Source organism: Natator depressus, chromosome 1 (genome assembly GCF_965152275.1).
Source record: "Natator depressus isolate rNatDep1 chromosome 1, rNatDep2.hap1, whole genome shotgun sequence".
NCBI classification, from domain to species: Eukaryota; Metazoa; Chordata; order Testudines; family Cheloniidae; genus Natator; species Natator depressus.
The window spans coordinates 90,536,130-90,560,348 of NC_134234.1; the positions used below are offsets into that span (position 1 = coordinate 90,536,130).

Consider the following 24,219-nt stretch of genomic DNA (forward strand, 5'->3'; position numbering starts at 1 on the left):
GAAGTTATTTGAGCTACAAGAGCATTGTTTTCCTATAGTGAGAGAAAGTGGAGGGATGGAGAAAGGAAATAACAGGGCAGGAGACAGAAAAATAAAGCATGAAAGTGGGGATGGTGCTAAGAATTGATGGGGCAGGAGGGAAGAAAAGGCTTTAAAAGGGTAAATGGTATTTTTAAGAAATTATCTTTCATCAGTTTGACAGCTCAGCCCATTCAGGGGTTGGTTTGTTTGTTTGTTTGGTGGTTGTTTTGTTTTGTTTTTTTTTTTTTTGTATTTTATCTTATTAAATTATCAATATTTATTGACAATTCTCAGTATAATATTAACAAGAAAATATTTGTTGTTAGATGGTAATAATCACAGTTTAAATTAATCTTATCCAATGCCTCAGAATTTACTGAATCCCAGATCACACCCTTATAAGAAGGAAGTACTCTCCAACTATCATTATGATAAACCTTGCCAGTTCTCCTACATCATTCATGATGTCCTCTTCCAGTAGAACTTCTCTCAGAACCAGAGGCTGTGGAGTATCAAAACACATAGATACAAGGCATACTTTTTGAGGTTCCAGGTGCATTGTTCTCCCACTTTTATGCAAGCATCTGATTCTCATTTTAAGAACAACAAAAGTACATTCTATGACCCCTCACATTCTCTTGTATGAATCTTTACAATGCACTACAGCTTAAGATTGAAGATTCCCATACTGAGTCTGAACAAGTACAAATATAAGGATAAATTGGAATGACAATCACTGTAGATAATTCAACAATATATTATATTCAGTGCATTCATCTCAGTAATGTAATGGTTTCTTAAGCCATTATTCTCAGAGTAAGTTTAGAAAATGGAAATTGAGGGATGTGATATGAGCATATAGATATAATGGACCTAGGTCTAATCTAGCTAGCTCAGATACCGAGAGCAGTGACACTGCGGCAGCATGGGCTTCAGCATGGGTTACCCAACTGAAGAATTTCCCAGGGTCCCGGGCGGGCATGTACAGTCCATGCAGACTTATATGCTGTCACAGCTTTGCTGCTATTGGTAATCATGCTAGCTAGATTAAAGCAAGCTCAGTTACTGTTGAAATGTGCTGCAACCACACACTTCAGTTTCATTGTGGACATATCCTGAAATTAGGCCCAGAGACATGTTCCCTCAGCAGAATATGTCCTGAAGAAAAATATATACCTTATGAAATGTGAGAATTTGGGTAAAACAGCTTATTATTACTTTTATGCATAGTATGACATTTGAAGAACAAATACTGCCCATATTATTGGTCAGTTTCTGAGATACTGTTTTTGGATTTACAAAGATTTTGAGAGTGATATCCTGAGCAGTCAATATTACCTAGTTCATAAAGCCACAAGATTTAATAAGATAACATTGCATGCAACTACTGAACTCAAGCACCACTGTTTTCACATATGGGTTAATAAGAATCAGACACATTCACATAATTCAAAGATGCATTTGTAGTTTGCCTTGTGCAACAGGGCTTTGGACATAAAATGGGATCTTAATCTATATTTGGAAACGCATTTCATATGCAAAATGTCTTTATAAAGGCAGTAGCTCATGCATTAGCAATAGCTAAACAATATATAGTCTACACAACCCAGAGTGGATTTTTATAGATAGCTTCCATGTTTCTGGCCACAGTTTTGCACCCACAAATAACTTCACTCACAATGAATTTGTAAAAACAACCTAATGAACTTCTCCTGACATGAATTAAAGATGACTGAAAGGAGAGCAGCACTGGATGCATGGAGAAATGTAAGGGCTTGTCTACACTGGCACTTTACAGCATTGCAACTTTCTCATTCAGGGGTGTGAAAAAACACCCCCCTGAGCGCTGCAAGTTTCAGCGCTGTAATGTGCCAGTATAAGAGTGCACCTCCCAGCACCGGTAACTATGCCCCTCATGGAGGTGGGTTTTTTTAGGTAGGCTCTCTCCCAGCTCTGTGTCACGACTACTCAAGCCATGTTAAAGCACTGGTGCGGCAGTGCTGCCATGGCAGCACTTCAACATTGCCAGTATAGACAAGCCCTAGGATGAGGCTGTTGGTTTGGTGAGGAGATGGAATGGATAGGGTAAAGTTGATAGCCTAGAATCAAAGAATATCAGGGTTAGAAGGGACCTCAGGAGGTCATCTAGTCCAACCCCCTGCTCAAAGCAGGACCAATCCCCAACTAAATCATCCCAGCCAGGGCTTTGTCAAGCCTGACCTTAAAAACCTCTAAGGAAGGAGATTCCACCACCTCCCTAGGTAATGCATTCCAGTGCTTCACCACCCTCCTAGTGAAAAAGTTTTTCCTAATATCCAACCTAAATCTCCCCCACTGCAACTTGAGACCATTACTCCTTGTTCTGTCATCTGCTACCACTGAGAACAGTCTAGCTCCATCCTCTTTGGAACCCCCTTTCAGATGGTTGAAAGCAGCTATCAAATCCCCCCTCACTCTTCTCTTCTGCAGACTAAACAATCCCAGTTCCCTCAGCCTCTCCTCATAAGTCATGTGTTCCAGTCCCCTAATCATTTTTGTTGCCCTCCACAGGACGCTTTTCAGTTTTTCCACATCCTTCTTGTAGTGTGGGGCCCAAAACTGGACACAGTACTCCAGATGAGGCCTCACCAATGTTGAATAGAGGGGAACAATCATGTCCCTTGATCTGCTGGCAATGCCCCTACTTATACAGCCCAAAATGCTGTTAGCCTTCTTGGTAACAAGGGCACACTGTAGACTCATATCCAGCTTCTCATCCACCATAACCCCTAGTTCTTTTTCTGCAGAATTGCTGCCTAGCCCCTCAGTCTCTAGTTTGTAACCGTGCATGGGATTCTTCCATCCTATGTGCAGGACTCTGTACTTGTCTTTGTTGAACCTCATCAGATTTCTTTTGGCCCAATCCTCTAATTTGTCTAGGTCCCTCTGTATCCTATCCCTACCCTCCAGCATATCTACCACTCCTCCCAGTTTAGTGTCATCTGCAAACTTGCTGAGGGTGCAATCCACGCCATCCTCCAGATCATCAATGAAGATACTGAACAAAACTGGCCCCAGGACCAACCCTTGGCGCACTCCACTTGATACTGGTTGCCAACTACACATGGAACCATTGATCACTACCCGTTGAGCCCGACAAGCTAGCCAGCTTTCTATCCACCTTATAGTCCATTCACCAGCCCATACTTCTTTAACTTGCTGGCAAGAATACTGTGGGAGGCTGTATCAAAACCTTTGCTAAAGTCAAGGAATAACACATCCACTGCTTTCCCCTCCTCCACGGAGCCAGTTATCTCATCATAGAAGGCAATCCAGGGACTGAGGTGAGGCTGACTGGCCTGTAGTTCCCCGGATCCTCCTTCTTCCCTTTTTTAAAGATGGGCACTACATTAGCCTTTTACCAGTCACTTGGGACCTCCCCCAATAGCCATGAGTTCTCAAAGATAATGGCCAATGGCTCTGCAATCACATCCGCCAACTCCTTCAGCAATCGCAGATGCAACACATCCGGCCCCATGGACTTGTGCTCGTCCAGCTTTTCTAAATAGTTCTGAACCACTTCCTTCTCCATAGAGGGCTGGTCACCTCTTTCCCATGCTGTGCTGCCCAGTGCAGTAATCTGGGAGCTGACCTTGTTCGTGAAGACAGAGGCAAAAAAAGCATTGAGTACATTAATTTTTTTTCCACATCCTCTGTCACTAGATTGCCTCCCTCATTCAGTAAGGGGCCCACACTTCCCTTGGCTTTCTTCTTGTTGCTAGCATACCTGAAGAAACCCTTCTTGTTTCTCTTAACATCTCTTGCTAGCTGCAACTCCAAGTGTGATTTGGCCTTCCTGATTTCACTCCTGCATTCCTGAGCAATATTTTTATACTCCTCCATGGTCATTTGTCCAATCTTCCACTTCTTCTAAGCTTCTTTTTTGTGTTTAAGATCAACAAGTATTTCACTGTTAAGCCAAGCTTGCTTAAGCCAAGCCAAGCCTGCCATATTTACTATTTTTTCTACACATCGGGATGGTTTGTTCCTGTACCTCAAAAAGGATTCTTTAAAATACAGCCAGCTCTCCTGGACTCCTTTCCCCCTCATGTTATTCTCCCAGGGGATCCTGCCCATCAGTTCCCTGAGGGAGTCAAAGTCTGCTTTTCTGAAGTCCAGGGTCCACATTCTGCTGCTCTCCTTTCTTCCTTGTGTCAGGATCCTGAACTAGACCATCTCATGGTCACTACCTCCCAGGTTCCCATCCACTTTTGCTTCCCCTACTAATTCTTCCTGATTTGTGAGCAACAGGTCAAGCAGAGCTCTGCCCCTAGTTGGTTCCTCCAGCACTTGCATCAGGAAATTGTCCCCTACACTTTCCAAAATCTTCTTGGATTGTCTGTGCACATCTGTATTGCTCTCCCAGCAGATATCAGGGTGACTGAAGTCTCCCATGAGAACCAGGGCCTGTGATGAAGTAACTTCCGTTACTTGCCAGAAGAAAGCCTCCTCCACCTCATCCTTCTGGTCTTGTGGTCTATAGCAAACTCCCTCCATGACATCATCCTTGTTGCTCACACTTCTAAACTTAATCCAGAGACTCTCAGGTTTTTCCGCAGGTTCATACCAGAGCTCTGAGCAGTCATACTGCTCTGTTACATACAATGCAACTCCCCCACCTTTTCTGCCCTGCCTGTCCTTCCTGAACAGTTTATATCCATCCATGACAGTACTCCAGTCATGTGAGTTATCCCACCAAGTCTCTGTTATTACAATCACATCATAATTCCTTGACTGTGCCAGGACTTTCAGTTCTCCCTGCTCGTTTTCCAGGCTTCTTGCATTTGTGTACAGACACTTAAGACAACTTGCTGATCATCCTGCTTTCTCAGTATGAGGCAGGAGCCCTCCCCTCTTGCGCTCACCTGCTCGTGCTTCCTCCTGGTATCCCACTTCCCCACTTACCTCAGGGCTTTGGTCTCCTTCCCCCGGTGAACCTAGTTTAAAGCCCTCCTCACTAGGTTAGCCAGCCTGCGTGCGAAGATGCTCTTCTATCTCTTTGTTAGGTGGAGCCCGTCTCTGCCTAGCACTCCTCCTTCTTGGAACACCATCCCATGGTCAAAGAATCCAAAGAATTCTCTCCAACACCACCTGCGTAGCCATTTGTTGACTTCCATGATTTGACAGTCTCTATCTGGGTCTTTTCCTCACATAGGGAGGATGGACGAGAACACCACTTGTACCTCAAATTCCTTTATCCTTCTTCCCAGAGCCATGTAGTCTGCAGTGATCTGCTCAAGGCCATTCTTGGCAGTATCATTGGTGCCCACGTGGAGAAGTAGGAATAGGTAGCGATCCGAGGGCTTGGTGAGTCTCGGCAGTCTCTCCGTCACATCATGAATCCTAGCGCCTGGCAAGCAGCAGACTTCTTGGTTTTCCAGGTCGGGGTGGCAGATAGATGACTCAGTCCCCCTGAGGAGGGAGTCCTTGACCACCACCACCCGCCTCCTTCTCTTGGGAACGGTGGTCGTGGAACTCCCTTCCCTAGGACAGTGCATCCCATGCCTTCCAATCGGAGGAGTCTCCTTCTGCTCCCTTCCCTCAGATGTATCATTTAGTCCACTCTCCGCATTAATACCTGTGGAGAGAACATGAAAACAGTTGCTTACCTGTATCTGCATTGCTGGTACATGGACACTCCCCTTTCTTCTTCTGGAGGTCACATCCTGCCAAATTTCTTCATCGTCCTTCTGTCCCCACTGCACAGTCTGCTCTGATTCTTCAGAATGTTGTGCCCGTAGAAGCATATCCTGACGTCTGTCCAGGAAATCTTCAGTTTCTCTTACTCAACGCAGGGTCGATAGTTGTTTCTCCGGACCTTGTACCTTCTCTTCCAATATGGAGACCAGCTTGCACTTTGTACAGACAAAGTCGCCTCTGCCCTGTGGAAGAAAGACAAACATGGCATATCCTGTGCAGGTAACAACAGCTGAACGCTCACCATCCATATTACCTTTCTTCTAAGAGCTTCCTCAGGTGTTGTAGTAACTACTCAGAGAAGCCTGCAAGATGTAAGCCTCAATGGGCTCTCCCCAGGCGAACTCCCAGGCAGACTCTGTTAGCTTCTCCACTGTTCCCTTTCCTAGCTCTCCTAGCTGAGGAATAATGCCCCGCCCCCCATTTATCTTGCAGGCATCAGCAATTTGCTGCTCTTCAGCAGCACTGCAAGCCCTTTGATCTTAGAGTTGACTAATCACATCATTACCTCAGTTTGCTGAAATAAAGTGCTAACAGATATAAATACACTAAGGACAGGTCTATACTACCGCTTAAGACTTAAGTCAATCTAATTTACATCACTCAGCGTTATGAAAAAGTCACTGTCATGAGTGATGCAAGTTACAGCAACCTAAGAACTGTCCACACTGCATAACTTTTGCCTCTTGTGGAGGTAAAGTAATTATGCTGATGGGAGAGCACTCTCTGTAAGCATAGGGCATCTTCACCAGACTTGAAGCACTGTAGAGCTTCTAGCATAGACCTGCTCTAATTCCTTGTCTACACTACACAGTTAGTTCATCGTAAGGCAGCTTACGTCAACCTAATTATGTCAGTGTACACACTACGGCCTTGCTCCCACTGATGTAAGTGCCCTATTACAATGACATAATAACTCCACCTCCACAAGAGGGGTAGGGCTTATGTCGGTGTAGTTAAGGCAACACAGGGTCCATGTAGACACTATTTTATTTACATTGACTGCTGGATGTCATTCTTGTCATGCTGGAGCTGTGAAATTGACAAGAAAGTCCTTTCTGGTTGCAGGTGGGCTGCCTCCAGGCTCTCAGTTACATACTTCCAGCTGGGCTGCTACCTAGGAACTTTGCTTCAACAGAACAGGGAAGTAAGAGCCCAGGGTGCAGCCATGTTCCCAACAGGGGGTGGGGAGCTGGGAGCCTAAGGCGCAGCATGGATCTGAGAACCCAGGGAGCAGCTATGCTCCCAGAGGGAAACTGAGAGCCTGGGTGGTTGCCATGCTCCTGGCAGGGAATGCAGAGCCAAGAGCCCATGGGGCTGCAATACTCCCAAAGGGGGATGGGGAGCCAGAAGCCTGGGGAGCTGTGCAGGGCTAAGAAACCACTGGGCAGCTGTGCTTCTGGCAGGGAACCAAGAGCCCAAGTGGCTGTCATGCTCCCGGAGGGAAGTGGAAAGCTGGAAGTTCAGGGGGAAGCTTGGGTCCCAGCTGGGGGCTGCATATGGAGCTGAGAGCTCAGTCTCTTAGCCCCTCACTTTTTCCCTCTTAAATCAGAGAAAGCGCTCCTGGAGAGGATGCACACCAACAGAAGGAGGTCAGTATGGACGTGAACCACTGTGCTGTAAGGCAAGCAAACATAGGTCAACTTAAGCTTATAGTATATACATGCCCTGAGTGAGCAAAGATACACTATTCTATAAGTATATGATAGCTTACCAGCCTTTACTAGTACATGTATAATGGTGGCAATATAAGCCCTAAGAGTACCGTGGCAGAAACAAAGCAACCATGAGGTAACGGTTGTCATCTTACATGGGCAGGGACAGTTTTCTAAGAAACATAAATCTCTATGGAAGAAAATTATCTGCCACACTCCCATCCTGCTATATCTCACACTGAAGTTTTGAAGTGTTTTCTTCTGTATATTGATTTTACAATATGTGGCAGCTTTTTTGTGAAAAATGGAGGCAGTTACCTTCTAGAGCTGTAAGCCTGAGTCTAGAGAACACTCATTTTCTAATATTAAGTTTTGATCCATGTTCTCTAAAACAGAGACCAGAACACTTTTAAAACATTAGGAACTGTCTTCTGTGAATTTCAACTTTATGTTTGGATTTGTTTGCTGTTGTTGGTTATATACAGTCTTTTTGCTTATATATTGATCTTCTCATCTGAGTTTTAAAATCTAGCCCTAAATCTAACCCATGCACAGTCGTAACCCCTATTGAGAGTCATGTATTCATGCTGAGAGGGGAAAAAATCAATATATAACAGTAGTGAGGTGGTGTAGCCTCCCTCCAAGCAAGAAGGGGAGGGACCACACTCTGTGCCTGGGTGGGCAGAACCTGGCCGGGCTCGCTCCTCTCACCTGGAAGTTGAGAGATGGGACAGGAAGTACAAAAGGCTCAGTTGGAGCCTTCCAGCTTGGTTGGAGCCAAACTAGGGAAGGAGACAGACATACCTTGATCACTGCAGGCCTCTGACTCTGCTGCCAAACCAGGCAGTGCCCTGAACCCAGAGGAGACCGAGTCCATGAAGGAACTACTGGAATTGTCACTGGCTGTCTACCCCGGGGAGACGGAGGATACCTATAGAGCTGAGGTACCAGACAAATGGGTAGTAGGAAGTAGCCAAGGGACACTAGTGGTTGCAAGAAACCAAGTCAGTGTTTCAGGTGGTTCCCCTCTGACCCAAACATTCTGGAACAGTTCGGGCCCTGGGCTGGGACTTGGTGGAGTAGGATGGGCCCAGCTTCCCCTACCCCTTGCTACCAACCCCACCATAGGCCAAAAAGGCCTAAGTTGGTCTGCCGTCTGCCAGAGCTAGGACGACAGGCTGTTTGGTGCTAACCCTGCCATGCTTGAGGGCCAGAGCCCATAGACTGCTCATTAGCTCTGCCTTGCATCAGGGCCTCAGCCTGTAAACTGGCTGGTGCTCTGCCCAGCCAAGAGAGTTGGGGCACTGGTACCTAATTAGCTAATTCACCTGATACCAGAGAGTGAATCTGGTGATGTAGTAAGGTGATGTGGCCTCCCTCCAACCCAGACAGGGAGGGACAACCACCACCATACTGCAATATCCATTTGACTTCATAGGCCAAAAAACATGTTTTCCTCAACTGTAAAAGTATGGCAATTTGAATATTTTTTTTTACAATACATTTTCAACCACATCTTGCAATAATCTCCAAATCATGTTTCTGAGCTATGGGCCAAATTCCAAAATAGATTAGGTGATGTAACTGCAGTGAACTTGGTGGTTTAATCTACGTAAACCAGGTTTAAAATTTCAACAAATGTAATTGGTAAACGTCCATAGCACCCACTGATTGTTCAATTATCCTTCACAACTTTTACTTTCTCCGTTTGCTTCTATAAATGAAGTTCTAGTTGGCTGAGAAACTCAGAATGGGTCCTTTCCAGTGATGTAATATGTTTTTCCATGGATGAGTTTCCCTACAGTCATCGATAAATTCCACTGGCACAAGTGGAAGTTACCAGGTCAAGTCCCAGTATGTTAAGATGAGCATATTCATAACACTACACAATCAGTATTCTAAAGCAAAATTTATCATTTAGTATTGTTTCATTAGCAGTCAGCTGATGATGCATTAATTTGCTTCCATCTTATTTCAAACCTATAACTGGATTAGTTTGTTTGGATTTTTTAATGAAGTTTATTGTACAATTAAGAAAGTACAATTAAGGAGAGAAAGAAAATGAATAACTGACAATGAACAGAACTAATTATTCTGTTGATAATTTGTTTTGTCATATCAATCAATGGAAAGCTGTTAGTGTTACAATAGCATTGATTACAATTTGCATCTTTTTGATCATACTAGAAATCTTTTGTCAGACTAAATGATATGTCATATTCCACCAGATCTCAACTGTTTTCATATTGTGAACCACGTTCCCCCTCTCTTAGTCACAACCACATGAACCATATCCTTCCAACTGGGGTTGTGTGACAGATTTGTAGCAATTACTATATTTGATTACATGGAAAAGTAATGTTAAGTAATTATTTAATTTTTTTAAGCTATCTCCTAATTTAATTTAGCATCTGGAATAAGAAGAAGCGTGCACCATGGGCTCAATGAAACATTAATGAGGTCAATACCATTGTTAGATTTAGCCCTGTATGACCAGACTGTTCCCCACAGAACATTATTTTGAAAATGTTATTATGAAAACATTATTTATCTATAGAAGAACATTGAAATCCATTTAACAATTATGTTTAGGTTTCCTGTGACATACTATCTGTTATCTATAAAAATAGTGGTAGCCTGAAGGCTCTTGGAGTTTTACAGCTGTATAATTAAATTCTCAATATTTTTTTCGAAGAATTAGCACATTGTTGCAGGCTTGTAGTGTTTGCCTGAAACACTAAATTATGTGAGGCAGTATTGATTATTCTAGGAATGTGTTAAGTATGTTCTTCTGACACTCTGAAGTAAGTGGATCATTATCTCAGTTAGATATAAAAAAGGTGGGAGTGTCTGTCTGCAATATCTATGGTGTGAGATAAGCAGTCTTGAGGCAGGAGCCAAGCATTGGAGTTGGAGACAAGGACTGAGCTGAATGTTATGTTATGGTTAATTTCTTTGTTAATAAAGCCAAACCCCTGGAAGGGGAGAGTTTTCGACTCTATACAATGTGTGGATGTTGTTTTAAATCAGGATGAGTAAGAAGCCTGTCCATACATGTAATAGGTAATAAAAAATGTTCTTAAGTACATCAGAAGCAGGAAGCCTGCAAAACAACCAATTGGGCCCCTGGACGATCGAGATACAAAAGGAGCACTTAAAGACGATAAAGTCGTTGCGGAGAAACTAAATGATTTCTTTGCTTCAGTCTTCATGGCTGAGGATGTTAGGGAGATTCCCAAACATGAGCCATCTTTTGTAGGTGACAAATCTGAGGAATTGTCACAGATTGAAGTGTCACTAGAGGATGTTTTGGAATTAATTGATAAACTTAACAGTAACAAGTCACCGGGACCAGATGGCATTCACCCAAGTGTTCTGAAAGAACTCAAATGTGAAATTGTGGAACTATTAACTATGGTTTGTAACCGGTCCTTTAAATCAGCTTCTGTACCCAATGACTGGAAGATAGCTAATGTAACACCAATATTTAAAAAGGCCTCTAGAGGTGATCCCGCCAATTACAGACTGGTAAGTCTAACGTCAGTACCGGGCAAATTAGTTGAAACAATAGTAAAGTATAAAATTGTCAGACACATAGAAGAACATAAATTGTTGGGCAAAAGCCAACAATCTTTTAGAGTTCTTTGAAGGGGTCAAACATGTGGACAAAGGGGATCCAGTGGACATAGTGTACTTACATTTCCAGAAAGTCTTTGACAAGGTCCCTCATCAAAGGCTCTTATGTAAATTAAGTTGTCATGGGATAAGAGGGAAGATCCTTTCAAGGACTGAGAACTGGTTAAAAGACAGGGAACAAAGGGTAGGCATAAATGGTAAATGTTCAGAATGGAGAGGGTTAACTAGAGGTGTTCCCCAAGGGTCAGTCCTAGGACCAATCCTATTCAACTTATTCATAAATGATCTGGAGAAAGGGGTAAACAGTGAGGTGGCAAAGTTTGCAGATGATACTAAACTGCTTACTGTGAAGAACTTCAAAAAGATGTCACAAAGCTAAGTGATTGGGCAACCAAATGGCAAATGAAATTTAATGTGGATAACTGTAAAGTAATGCACATCGGAAAAAAATAACCCCAACTATACATACAATATGATGGGGGCTAATGTAGATACAATTAATCAGGAAAGAGATCTTGGAGTCATCGTGGATAGTTCTCTGAAGACGTCCACGTAGTGTGCAGCGGCAGTCAAAAAAGCAAACAGGATGTTAGGAATCATTAAAAAAGGGATAGAGAATAAGACAGATAATGTCTTATTTCCCTTATATAAATCCATGGTACACCCACAACTTGAATACTGAGTACGGATGTGGTCTCCTCATCTCAAAAAAGAAATACTGGCATTAGAAAAGATTCAAAGAAGGGCAATTAAAATGATTAGGGGTTCAGAACGGGTCCCATATGAGGAGAGATTAAAGAGGCTAGGACTTTTCAGCTTGGAAAAGAGGAGACTAAGGGGAGATATGATAGAGGTATATATAAGGAAAAGTTATTTACTTGTTCCCATAATATAAGAACTAGGGGCCACCAAATGAAATTAATGGGCAGCAGGTTTAAAACAAATAAAAGGAAGTTGTTCTTCACACAGTGTACAGTCAACCTGTGGAACTCCTTGACTGAGGAGGTTGTGAAGGCTAGGACTATAACAGGGTTTAAAAGAGAACTGGATAAATTCCTGGAGGTTAAGTGCATTAATGGCTATTAGCCAGGATGGGTAACAAATGGTGTCCCTAGTCTCTGTTTGTCAGATTGTGAAGATGGATGGCAGGAGGGAGATCACTTGATCATTACCTAGGTTCACTCCCTCTGGGGCACCTGGCATTGGCCACTGTCGGAGACAGGACACTTGGCTGGATGGACCTTTGGTCTGACCCAGTATGGCCATTCTTATGTTCTTATGTTAACTGGACAAACATTTGCAATAGCTGCTCCTCTGGGATGTCTTTTCCATAGCCCTCTCATGTCCCCAGGTCAGTGTTTCATTGTAACTTACTAGCATCTTGAATCTTTTGAGAAATAATGAATTAGAGAGATCTTAAACACTTCCTTTTTCCCCATACAATTTACAAACAACACACTTTCACAGCATGGGTATAATTAAATCATTCTCCATAAACAGTGGTTTAACAGCTCATATCCTAAAGTGGAAACTTCTTTAAGAAATACTATTATTGGCTTCACTCTTATAGTATTTGGCCCAGTAATTCTACTCCATCTTAAAAAGCAGTTATATCCATAGTTAATATTAGAGGCATCTTTATGTTAATGGATTCTATCTGGTCCACACAGTTAGAGCCTCCTTAGAAAAATAAATATCCTTGAACACAAACAGGCTCAAATTCTCCCCTGCATCCAGCTGACACAGGATAGGGGTGGATGGTTTCGGGTTACAGTCTCCTGATTCCCTCATTCAGCACCAGTCTGATACCAGAATTAGTGACGCTATGGAGCTGCTCTAATTTATCTTTACATCTGCACAGCAAAATATGTGCATGAGCTAGCCTACCTGAGCTAGCCTGAATCAAGCTAGAGTGGGTAACGACAGCAGTAAAAACACTGCAGCATGGCATCAGCATAGGTAGTACAAGCTCAGCACTGACCCCAGGTATATATTTGGCTCCTGAGCATGTCCTGAAGCTCATACTGCACTGTCTTCTCTGGTATTGTTACCTGCACTCACCAGATTCAAACTAGTTCAGAAAGACTAGCCCTTGTATACATTTTTCGTGTGTAGACATACTCTATATGTCACCATCCACCAGTGGAGAATGGGTGCAAGGGAGCTCTGCTCTGCAGCACCTTGCATTGTGCCAACTTTACACCTCAATGAGACCGCTGCAAGGGGTATTCTCTACTCACCATTTCCATGTTAAATCTTCCCAAATGGCACCAACTGAGCAGTAGAAACCGAGTATTACATGGGGAATCTGGGTGAATGTCCTAATTCAGAAGTGGAGCTGATACCAACACTTATTGATGAGGATTAATATTGTTTCCAAACAAATATTTATAACATAATTAATAATGGGAATAAAGGCATGTCTTCCAAAAAGCTGTTAAATATGTATTGCTTGTGGTACAAAATTTAAAAAAAAAAGGAATTTTCTGGGGGTTAATAAAACATATGTGAGGTGGTCCATTTCTTCTGTTTCAACAGATTTGTTACTTATTGGACAATTATTTTTGGACATTAAGTCATCTTGTGGTGGAATAAACGTTTTTTTTTTTTAATATTGCAAACTATAGCAATATTTGAAGAGTACTTCTACAGTGTCAGGGAAATCTACCCACATGTCGGATGTTGTATCTTCAAAAAAATCTCATATTTTTATTTTTAGGTTTGAAACATTTATTGAAATCAGATAATGTATAGTGGTCTGACTCTACACAGATCGTACAAGACTATAGCTTTCATCTGCAAGGTCAGCTTGTTTCACCAAAGAAAAAATTCAGCCTTGATGTGGAGTTACACAAGGACTGACTTTGGCCTTGATATGTTACCCCATCCTGGTGGGCTAATCAGGAAGATCTTTTGAAATGACTCAAACACTGTAGGCAGGTTTCAAAGTAGCAGCTGTGTTAGTCTCTATCTGCAAAAAGAAAAGGAGTACTTGTGGCACCTTAGAGACTAAAAAATTTATTTGAGCATAAGCTTTCGTGAGCTACAGTTCACTTCATCGGATGCATGCAGTAGAAAATACACAGATTTTATATACACAGAGAACATGAAACAATGGGTGTTTCAAGCCTAAGTTTATTGTGTCTCGTTTGCAAATTAATTCCAATTCAGCAGTCTCTCGTTGGAGTCTGTTTTTGAAATTTTTTTGTAGAAGAATTGCCAGTTTCAGGTCCGTAATCGAGTGACCAGAGAGATTGAACTGTTCTCCACTGGTTTTTGAATGTTATAATTCTTGACATCTGATTTATGTCCATTTATTATTTTACGTAGAGACTGTCCAGTTTGGCCAATGTACATGGCACAGGGGCATTTTTTTCCATGGGTCCAGATGATGAAGATGCGATCAATGTAGTGCAAGTAGAGTAGGGGCATTAGGGGACGAGAGCTGAAGAAGCGTTGTTCTAAGTCCGCCATAAAAATGTTGGCATACTGCGGGGCCATGCGGGTACCCACAGCAGTGCCTCTGAAGGTATACTTTGTCCCCAAATGTGAAATAGTTATGGGTGAGGACAAAATCACAAAGTTCAGCCACCAGGTTTGCCGTGACATTACCGGGGATACTGTCCCTACTCTACTTGCGCTACATAGATGACATCTTCATCATCTGGACCCATGGAAAAGAAGCCCTTGAGGAATTCCACCATGATTTCAACAATTTCCATCCCACCATCAACCTCAGCCTTGATCAGTCCACACAAGGGATCCACTTCCTGGACACTATGGTGCTAATCAGCGATGGTCACATAAACACCACCCTATACCAGAAACCTACTGACTGCTATGCTTACCTAAATGTCTCCAGCTTTCATCCAGAGCACACCACATGATCCATTGTCTACAGCCAAGCTCTATGATACAACCGCATTTGCTCCAACCCCTCAGACAGAGACAAACACCTACAAGATCTCTATCAAGCATTCTTACAACTACAATACCCACCTGCTGAAGTGAAGAAACAGATTGACAGAGCCAGAACAGTACCCAGAAGTTACCTACTACAGGACAGGTCCAACAAAGAAAATAACAGAACCCCACTAGCCATCACCTTCAGTCCCCAACTAAAACCTTTCCAACACATCATCAAGGATCTACAACCTATCCTGAAAGAAGACCCATCACTCTCACAGATCTTTGGAGACAGGCCAGTCCTTGCTTACAGACAGCCCCACAACCTGAAGCAAATACTCCCCAGCAACAACACACCACACAACAAAAACACTAACCCTAACAAAAACACTAACCTATCCTTGCAACAAAGCCCGTTGCCAACTGTGTCCACATATCTATTCAGGGGACACCATCACAGGGCCTAATCACATCAGCCACTCTATCAGAGGCTCGTTCACCTGCACATCTACCAATGTGATATATGCCATCATGAGCCAGCAATGCCCCTCTGCCATGTATATTAGTCAAACTGGACAGTCCCTACATAAAAAAATAAATGAACACAAATCAGACGTCAAGAATTATAACATTCAAAAACCAGTTGGAGAACACTTCAGTCTCTTTGGTCACTCGATTACAGACCTAAAAGTGGCAACTCTTCAACAAAAAAACTTCAAAAACAGACTCCAACGAGAGACTGCTGAATTGTAATTAATTTGCAAACTGGACACAATTAACTTAGGCTTAAATAAAGACTGTGAGTGGATGTGTCATTACACAAAGTCAAACTATTTCCCCATGTTTATTCCTCCTCCCCCTCACTGTTCCTCACACTTTCTTGTCAACTGCTGGAAATGGCCCACCTTGATTATCACTACAAAAGGTTTTTTTTTCTCTCCTGCTGGTAATAGCTCACCTTACCTGATCACTTTCATTACAGTCTGTATGGTAACACCCATTCTTTCATGTTCTCTGTGTATATAAATTCTCCCCACTGTATTTTCCACTGCATGCATCCGATAAAGTGAGCTGTAGCTCACGAAAGCTTATGCTAAAATAAATTTGTTAGTCTCTAAGGTGCCACAAGTACTCCTTTTCTTTTTTCTCTGTAGGCAGTCACATTTCAGTCATTTATTTCTATAAAGTTATTGGTTTCATATCTTTAGTGCTTTTCCTACAATTCTTATATAGTTAAGTCTACTTAACATTTTCGCACCATTTTCCTTTAAGAACTCTGAATGTTAAAAATATAGCCAGCATTCTATCTAGCTATGCAGGTACTTCCATGTTCTTGTCTGAGTGACTTCAAGCACCTAGTCTTTTGTTCCTCTGCGTCTATTTCATAACCGGTAACCACAGCTTTCACTGTAGTGGAGTTCAAGCAACTTGGCCTTTTGTTCCTTTCCATCTGCTTCATAACTTTCAACACATCTTTAGTTAATACTGGAGGGAAGAATGGGATTTTAGTAAAAGAATGAAAGCCCCTGATTCTGCAAATACATGCATAAATTTATGCGTCTGAGTAGTCACAATGAACTTATTTATCCTAACCAGTGCTTACAGATTCATAGATTCCAAGGCCAGAAGGGAACACGATGATCATGTACTCTGACCTCCTCTATAACACAGATCATAGAACATCCCCAAAATAATTCTGAGACCAGATCTTTTAGAAAAGACATCCGATAGTGATTTAAAAATTGTCAGTGATGGACAATCCATGACACTTGGTAAATTGTTCCAATGGTTAATAACTCTCACCCTTAAAAGTGTATACCTTATTTCCAGACTGAATTTTGTCTACCTTCAACTTCCAGCCATTGGATCATGTTATACCTTCCTCTGCTAGATTGAAGAGCCCATTATTAAATACGTGTTCCCCATGTAGATACTTACAAACTACAATCAAGTGACTCTTTAACCTACTCTTTGTTATGTTTAATAGATTGAGTCTATTTGAGTCTATCACCATAAGCCATGTTTTTCTAGTCCTTTAATAATTCTTATGGCTCTTTGCTGAACCCTCTCCAATTTATCAACAACCTTCTTGAATTGTGGGCACCAGAACTGGACACTGTATTTCAGAAGTGGTCACGCCAGTGCCAAATACAGAGGTGAAACAATCTTAACACTCCTACTCGAGATGCCCCAGTTCATGCATCCCAGGATCTCATTAGATCTTTTGTTCACAGCATCATAGTGGGATCTCATATTGAGTTGATTATTCATCACATCCCCTAAATCTTTTTCAGAGTTACTGCTTCACAGGCTAGAGTTCCCCATCCTGTAAGTATTGCCTACAGTCTTTGTCCCAGATGTATACATTTACATTTAGACTCATTAAAACACATATTGCTTGCTTGTGCTAAGTTTACTAAATGATCCTGATAACTCCGTATCAGTAACCTGTCCTCTTCATTATTTACCACTCCTTCAATTTGTGACAAACGTTATCAGTGATGATTTTATGTTTTCTTCTTGGTCATTGATCAAAATGTAAAACAGGGACAAGAACCCATTGCTTCTGGACCACACTGGGAACACACCTGCTGATAGCGATTCCCCATTTACAGTTACATTTTCAGGCCTGTCAGTTAGTCAGTTTTTAGTCCAGTCAATGTGTGCCACATTAATTTTATATCTCTCTGTTTTTTGTGGGTTTTTTCAAAATCTGTGGTACCAAGTCAAATGCTTACAGAAGTGTAAGTATATCATTTCAGCATTATTACCTCACCTCCTGCCATTTCAGGATTATTCCCAAAAGACGTCTAGCACAGCACTCTAATCTCCATTCGCCATCCACCAATCATTTCATTAATCAATACAATGGGTAGCTATTAGTATAATTTTCATTTTCAGTCAATATGTTTATGTCAGTGCTGGTTGAACCTTACTCAGTAGGGTTTAAAATTTCAATAATAGTTTTTTCCCCTTCATTTAAGGCCAAAATCATCCTACATCAATGCTCATGTATGCACGTTGCTCTAAAAAAGTAATGATGTACTGATATATATATATCAGGAGGAGCAAAATCTTTTAGAACTCTACTGCTTAGCCCCACCCAATCAGATCTATTAGCTTAGTAAGCCATTGCCTCCCTGCTAATGATACCAGCCTCAGCCAGCTATTGGTCCACTTCTCTCTCTGTACTATCTCCCATGCTACTCTCTCTCTATGGGAGAAAAGCTTCCTGTCACAACACATAAAGATGCCACTTTTAATTCCCTCCTTAAAACCTTTCTCTTGCATAATACCTACAAATGACTGCCATCTAACATTGGTTAGGCAAGCGGTGAGATGTGAGTTCTGCTTTTCTGCACTATTCTATTCACTTTATTGTTCCCCCATCCTCCCAACCTACCCATCTGTCTGTTTCATCCACCTGCTGCATTTTGTCAGACATATAGACTGAGAGCTCTTTAGAGCAAGGACTGGCTTCTTATTTACATGTTTGTACAGTGCCCAGCACAACAGGGTCCAGATTCTTGACTATGGCTCCTAGGTTGAAGAAGCGGAATACCAACCACTTTTATTCTTCCACTGATGCATAAATATAACTTCTCTTGCTGTTAATCAGGTTATTCATGTGCATCAACTTGACATTCACTGTTGTCTTGGAAAAGCTTCTTATTACTGCTGTGAGCGTGCAATAGCTCTAGAATCAACCACATCTAACACTGCTCTGAAATATCATTCCCCCGTTTATCCCATATTTAGCCATAGTGCTGTTTTCTATTTAACTTCAGGCTGAGTAGAGGCCTGCCAGCTATTTATTTTATTGCTCTATTGGCCTATTACCAGATTTTAGTCTGGCCTGTGTATTTAAATTTCAGACCGGTACCATTTTCCAGCCAGATTTTTATTGTATTAGTTTTCATGTTGTGATAAATTTGTGGTCTCTTTGTAGGTCAGAAGGAAGTCACAACAATATCCAGTACTAACTAGCAGCAGCAGCAGCAGGGGACTACTCAACCTTGGATACATTTACAAAAGTGGAATAAATCTAGCTAAACATGTCTATTTCTTCTCATCATCCTTGGCTTTACCAGGATCAAAAGGCTAAGATAGTTTTGTTCAAGATTTTGATAAGAATAATTCTTTCTGTTAGCTTTTGCAGACAGTTTTCCCCTTTGGGGCAGGCAGCATCTAACACTATTCATTTTAGTTGATTAGCTAGATGTTTGGGTTAAAAGGTCACTTCCACCTATTGCTAGGTCCAGATCCAGGAACATCCCCAATTACAATGAAACTACTGTACAAAAAACTCTATTAGGAGCTGCCAAAAGTAGGCATATGCTCAAAGCTATTTGCTTGAACAAAAAGTTTAGTAAATCTGTGGTTTATATTATTTGTAAAGCTCATTTCACCCTTCCCAATTAGTCCTATTCCCATCTTCAAAACCAGATCATACTCAATCCTTTAGAGTTTACTCATTATTACTTAATACGAATGACTTCTGAATATGTCCAAATAGGGAAGAAGATCGTAACACCATTGAAATTGATGTCTTATGATGTATTTAGATTTTGTATTAAAATGTGTTATTCAATATGGGGAAAAGCCAGATGGATACAGCTAAACCACAAAAGTAATTCAAATGAACAAAACCCGTTAATCTGTTCATTATGGGCATGAATTCCCACTTTCACACACCAGTTTCATGCTGGTGTAACTCAAATTACTTCAGTGAAGTTAGGTTGGCACAGGACTGTTTCATTATAGTGGAGATTCAGTTTAATTATCTTTAAAATCCCTCATTCCTGAATGAAGTATTTCCACCCAACTTCCAGTACCAATTTCCTAGTAGAAATCCCTCTTTGGTTAGGAACCACCTATATTTGGAGCTGTTTGGGAATTTTTCAACACATTTTTTTTTCTTCCGAAAATGCTCATTTGTCAAAACTTTCTGGTGTGACAGTTTTGATGGTCCAGGAAGGAATTCCTGGTCAAAACCAGAAAGAGAGAGAGAGAGAGAGAGCCTAGAATAGCTATCAGGTTAGGGCTCTCCAAATCAGGAGAGGAGACACTTGGACCAGGGTCTCCCAAATCTCAGGTCAGTGCTCTAATTGCTGGGCTACAGAGTCAATCTCTTTCTGTGTCTGGCCCAATGAATAGTTAATTAGTTATACAAAGTGGAAAAGCTCCAACAGGAGTATAACTGAAAAAAAGCCAGCATTCACACCCTACACACTATTGTAATAATCTTTGTACAAAATATGCCTTGCGAGGTATCATTTGAAAACTAATAACTTGCCAGTCATTAATGTCATGGCGAACTGTATGTAGTAACATTATATGTAAAGGTCTGAATTCCCCGTATGTTGTTTTTAGCACATGTTCAAACCCACACAGCCCTTACTAGGGAGAAGTTATTAAGTAGGTCTATCCTAAACAAAGGAATGTGTGTTTACCTCAATTTACATAAGTAGTAATCAGCACCCTTGAGATGTGTGGGCGTGGGGGAGAATGGCAGGAGACGAGGCAAGTCTGCACTTCTGCCTACACAGGTGCGAAGAAACCACCTTCACCACCTGACTCTATGTCACCTTCTTTATTGTTTGAATAACCTTTGCTTTAAGGGGTAATGCTGAGAAAAATCCACTTTGAAGGATGATTGGACTATAAAAATGAGGGGCAAAACCAGCCCAAGGCCTCTCTTTATGGTGCTCTCTCTCTCTCTCTCTCTTTCACCTAAGAAGACAAGGAACCAGCCCTTTGACTTTGGGAAAGATCTTGACCTGAGAATTAGGTAAGCAATGTTTCTGGAAACCTTTGGTAAGGATTTTACCTTGAACCAAATCTAGCTAGTTAAATTTAAGCTACTAGAAAGCATTATATCTTTATTTCTCTTGTAAACGTTTCTTACTTTAGTACGTTAGACTTGTACTTAATTAAAATCTCTTTGTAGTTAAATAAACTTGTTTTACTTTTAATCTAAACTAATCCAGTGTTGTGTTTGAACTGTTTGGTAACTCCCGTTTTAGAAGCAAACTATTGAATATTCAACCTTTTGCAGGGAAGATGGATGTTTAATATCTAAACTTTCCAGGAGAGAGCCATTTTTCCTTTAAATAACTTGAAAAATGTCTTTCAAAAATAAATTTGACAGTCTTCCACTTAGGCTGTTTCTGTTCTTGAGAACAAAAAGGGATACCTTTAGTACTTCCTTCAAAAACTAAATTGCTTGCTAAATTGCTTTCTAGGCACCAAGTCAAACGTCTTTTAGATTTGAACTATGAGCAGAAAAGAAGCTTTCCTGAGACTCATATAAGTAATTTGAGAAACTCTACACAAATGGACAAAGAGTTACACAAGTGAGCACAGTACTCTAAGAATCTGCTAGTCTCATTTTCCCATTCAGATACCACCCTTCCTACTCCCAGAATGATAACTCATCAATGGTAGTGAGTTCTTATTTGGTGGGGGGGGAAACAGATGATGTAGTCATATCATATGATAACATTCTTTCCATTCCACTACTATCTCAGGAACTTGTTAAACAGCACCTGCTAAAGTTAGATATTTTTAAATCAGTAGGTCTGGATAACTTATATCAAAGAACTGTCTGGAATATTAAAGTTGAGTTTTAATAACTCTTGGAACACTGGGGAAGTTCCAGAAGATGGGAAGAAAGATAATGTTGTGCCAATATTTTTAAAGGGTAAACATGACGACTCTGGTAACCATAGGCCTTTCAGTCTGACATCAATCCTGGGCAAGATTATGGAAAGGCTCATATGGGACTCAGTTAATAAAGAATTAAAAGAAGGTAATATAATTAATGCCAATCAACATAGATTTATGGAAAAAACAGAACCTGTCAAACTAACTAAATTTAATGTGTGCCGTATTGATTTTACATTAGATAGATAGATAGATAGATAGATAGATAGATTACAAGTTGCTTGATAAAGGTAATAGGGTTGATGAAAAAATACTTAGACTTCTATAAGCATTTGACTAGGTACCACATGAAACTTTGATTAAAATTAACACAGATTAAATGGATTAAAAACTGGCTAACTGTAGGTGTCAAATGTAATTGTGAACAGGGAATCACCATAGAATGGCCATGTTTCTAGCGTGGTACCACAGGAATCAGTTCTAAGCTCTATCCTATTTAACATTTTTATTAATGACCTGGAAGAAATCATAAAATCATCACAGATAAATTTTGCTGATTACATGATCTGCGGGGAGCGTTAAGTAATGCAAAGAACAGGTTTCTGATACCGATCAGGAATGGTGGGAAAGCTGGGAACAAGCAAATAATATTTATTTTATTATGATTAAATGTAAATATACACACCTAGAAACAAGGGTTGTAGACCACACTTACACTCTACCCTGGCGACAAATAATTTAGAAAAAAGATCTGGTGGTAGTGATGGATAATCAACTGAACATGAACTCCCAGTGTGTCACTGTGCCCCAAAGCGCTAATGCAATCCTTGCTTCCATAAACAGGGGAATCTTAAGTAGGAGTAGACAGGTTATTTATATTTGGTATTGCTGCTGGAATACTATGTCCACTTCTGGCACACACAGTTCAGAAAGAATGCTGATAAATTGGAGAGGGTTCAGAGAAGAGCCATAAGAATGATGAAAGGATTAGAAAACATGCCTTATCATGATAAACTAATCAGACTGAGTCTAACAAAGAGAAGGTTAAAGGGTGCCTTGATTACAGTCTTTAATACTTACATGGGGAAAAATATTTAATAATGGGCACTTCAGTCTAGTAGAGAAAAGTATAACACAAAGTAGTAGCTGGAATTTGAGGCTAGACTCATTCAGAATGGAAATAAGGCATAAACTTTCAACAATGGGGTTAATTAACCAGTGAAAAAACTTACCAAGGGTTGTGGTGGATTCATCATCACTGACAATTTTTAAATCAAGACTGAGTGTTTTGTTTTGTTTTATTACCTAAAAAGATAACGTTCTCGCAATTATTTTGAGGAAGTTCTATAACCTGTGTTATGCAAAAGGTCAGACTAGACAATCACAATGGTCCTTTCCGGCCTGTGAATCTATGAATCCATGAATATATCAGTGTTATAATGAAATCATTTCCTTTTTATGAATCTGGATATGATGAGTCAAACATCTATGCACAGAAATGCTTATTCCAGGTGTGCACCTAGTTTCCATAATGATTTAATATCTTATTTATGCATCTTAAACAAAGACTTAATTAACCCTAATCAACATGTACTTGAATAACATATCAGCTTTTTCAAGTGCCATACAAGTGCTAATTTGTGTTTCTTCTGTGTTTTGATAACATAGGCAATATTTTAAGAACACTGATAGTAAGAAGATTGCAGTTATTCAGTGACTTCCTTGCATTTCTTATTTCTTAAATTTCCAAACCTAGAGATTGATTTAAAGCTGTTAAAAATAAAACAATTGAAATGGAAATATTGCAGTATTCTGCTGTGTTAGGATAGCAATAGGTCTTAGAGGGCCAGCTTATAAAGCTAGGCATGTGTAATAGCATGCATACATTAGCAAGTGCCTAACTTATGTTCATTATGTCTGATGTGTGCACACAAATCAGATATGTGCATGCACATGACAAATGGCATTGAGAAAGAAATTGGAATTAGGCGAAATTTAAGATGATGTTGGGGAATTCTCGCCAATAAGATCATCCACAGGCTTTATAGTTTCTTTGTACTGATCCACCAGTCCAAAGGAGCCATAAAGCTGGAGGAGAACTTGCACCACAAGTGCGAAGAAATTTTGACAGGAAGTAACAGCTCTTTTGCACCGCATACTTTCTCAATTACTTAAAGAAGAAAACAAAGTTAAGTTAAACAATGATAACTAGGTTAGTGATCCTCCATAGACAAACAAATAAATATTACAACATGTGCATGAAAAGTCACAAAATAAACTGTAGTCAGGAAAGGGCAGGTGGGGAGAGGGCTACACTCATAATGAATTTACTAATAGATTTGTGTCTCCCTATATCAAGTGATCCTTATAGAAGTACCAAGCACATTTTTGAAAGACATGCAAAGAAAATAACAAAATCATAGACTATAGGAACTGCTTATTGGGTCACTAAATCAAGTGGTCTTGCGCTCTCTATTTGGTAATTTTTACCAAGCCTGTCAAGTAACTATTCATTAGGCAGAGCTTAACACAGAATAGCATCGAATGACCTTTGACATTCTAGAGGTGTAAAGCTGAAGAAATGGATTTGTGTAAGAAA

At 40.7% G+C, this 24,219-nt stretch overlaps 1 long non-coding RNA gene across 1 annotated transcript in view; it reads left to right on the forward strand.

The window, feature by feature from the left end:
* Positions 1 to 24,219, forward strand: part of LOC141982425 (uncharacterized) — a 96,140-nt gene that overhangs the window by 35,414 nt on the left and 36,507 nt on the right. The gene's annotated exons all lie outside the window — the stretch shown is intronic.